The sequence below is a fragment of the Eulemur rufifrons genome, chromosome 3 (assembly GCF_041146395.1).
Source record: "Eulemur rufifrons isolate Redbay chromosome 3, OSU_ERuf_1, whole genome shotgun sequence".
Classification (NCBI taxonomy): domain Eukaryota; kingdom Metazoa; phylum Chordata; class Mammalia; order Primates; family Lemuridae; genus Eulemur; species Eulemur rufifrons.
Genome location: NC_090985.1, coordinates 50,323,926 through 50,325,738, shown reverse-complemented (window position 1 = coordinate 50,325,738; position 1,813 = coordinate 50,323,926). Strand labels below are relative to the sequence as shown.

The following is a 1,813-nucleotide window of genomic DNA, read 5'->3' as shown; positions in this document are numbered from 1 at the left end:
GCTCGGTCCTCCTTTTTAAAACTCCTTCTCAGTTACCCTGTTTAGACTTTTGCCCTCCATAGTCCTTGTTTTTCAGAAACATGGGATCAGGTTCCTGGTCTCCTTAAGGCAGCCACCAGGCGATGGGCCGGGACCAAGGATTCCTGAGATCTAAAGCTTATTCCTTTTTTTCCCTCAAAATGGGTCAATCAGGGTCATGTAAGAATTGCACACCACTTAATGCTTTTTGAAAAACTTCCAGAAACTTTCAGGGTGATAATTTGTATGCTTTTTAATTATATCCATTCATTTATACAGATGACGACCCCAGCCTCAGCCCCAGACACAGGAGCTTTGGTGGCAGACTTTACAGGCTATAAGCTGAGACAGAAGGGTTATGTCTATAAAACTGGCCCAGAGAAGGGCCCAGCAGCTGACCCACTGCACCGAGCCATGCGGGCAGCTGGAGATGAGTTTGAGACCCGCTTCCAGCGTACCTTCTCTGATCTGGCAGCTCAGCTGCATGTGACCCCCAGCTCAGCCCAGCAGTGCTTCACCCAGGTCGCCAATGAGCTTTCCAAGGGGGGGGCCCATTTGGGGCCGCCTTGTGGCCTTCTTCATCTTTGGGGCTGCACTATGTGCTGAGAGTGTCAACAGGGAGATAGAGCCACTAGTGGGACAAGTGCAGGAGTGGATGGTGGCCTACCTAGAGACAGAGCTGGCTGACTGGATCCACAGCAGTGGGGGCTGGGCAGAGTTCACAGCTCTCTATGGGGACATGGCCCTGGAGGAGGCACGTCGTCAAAGAGAGAGAAACTGGGCATCAATAAAAACAATGCTGATGGGGGCCATAGCACTGGGGACCCTGTTAACTCTAGGGGCCTTCTTCTTTTTTTTTTTTTTTTGTTGAGACAGAGTCTCACTTTGTTGCCCAGGCTAGAGTGAGTGCCGTGGCGTCAGCTTAGCTCACAGCAACCTCAGACTCCTCGGCTTAAGCGATCCTACTGCCTAAGCCTCCCGAGTAGCTGGGACTACAGGCATGTGCCACTATGCCTGGCTAATTTTTTCTATATAGATTTTTAGTTGTCCATATAATTTCTTTCTATTTTTAGTAGAGACGGGGTCTCGCTCTTGCTCAGGCTGGTCTCGAACTCCTCACCTCAAGCGATCCACCCGCCTCGGCCTCCCAGAGTGCTAGGATTACAGGCGTGAGCCACCGCGCCCGGCCAAGGGGCCTTCTTCGCTAGCAAGTAAAACAGTTCCAGGGCCAGGTGGGGCTAGGTATGGCCCTTAAAATAGAGTAAATGTTTAGACAGGCATAAAATAGGGATAGACAAAAAAGATGATATATAAAAAACATATACACAGAAAAGCTGTTAAGACAAACCCTGGCCCTAATGGGCAACTCCACGGATCCTGGTTATATACAACATGTCTTCCCCTACATGCGCCCAAAGTGGGACCCAAACAAGGAGCAAGGTAAGGGGGCTCTCGATCGGTATCGCCAGACTCTGCTTGGGGGCATACAGGCCGAAGCTAACAGGCCAACTAATTTGTCTACGATAAGCAAAACCATACAGAGACCTAAGGAGTCTCTGGCGGTGTTCCTAGAATGCCTTTTTAAAGCTTACCGCCTATGGCCGGGCGCGGTGGCTCACGCCTGTAATCCTAGCACTCTGGGAGGCCGAGGTGGGCGGATCCTTTGAGCTCAGGAGTTCGAGACCAGTCTGAGCAAGAGCGAGACCCCATCTCTACTAAAAATAGAAAGAAATTATATGGACAGCTAAAAATATATATACAAAAAATTAGCCGGGCATGGTGGCACATGCCTGTA

The 1,813-nt window shown here is 50.1% G+C and overlaps 1 pseudogene; it reads left to right on the top strand.

Moving 5' to 3' along the window:
- The first annotated feature begins 297 nt into the window (after window positions 1–297).
- LOC138381370 (bcl-2-like protein 2 pseudogene) lies at window positions 298–889 on the top strand (annotated as a pseudogene).
- Window positions 890–1,813: the final 924 nt, after the last annotated feature.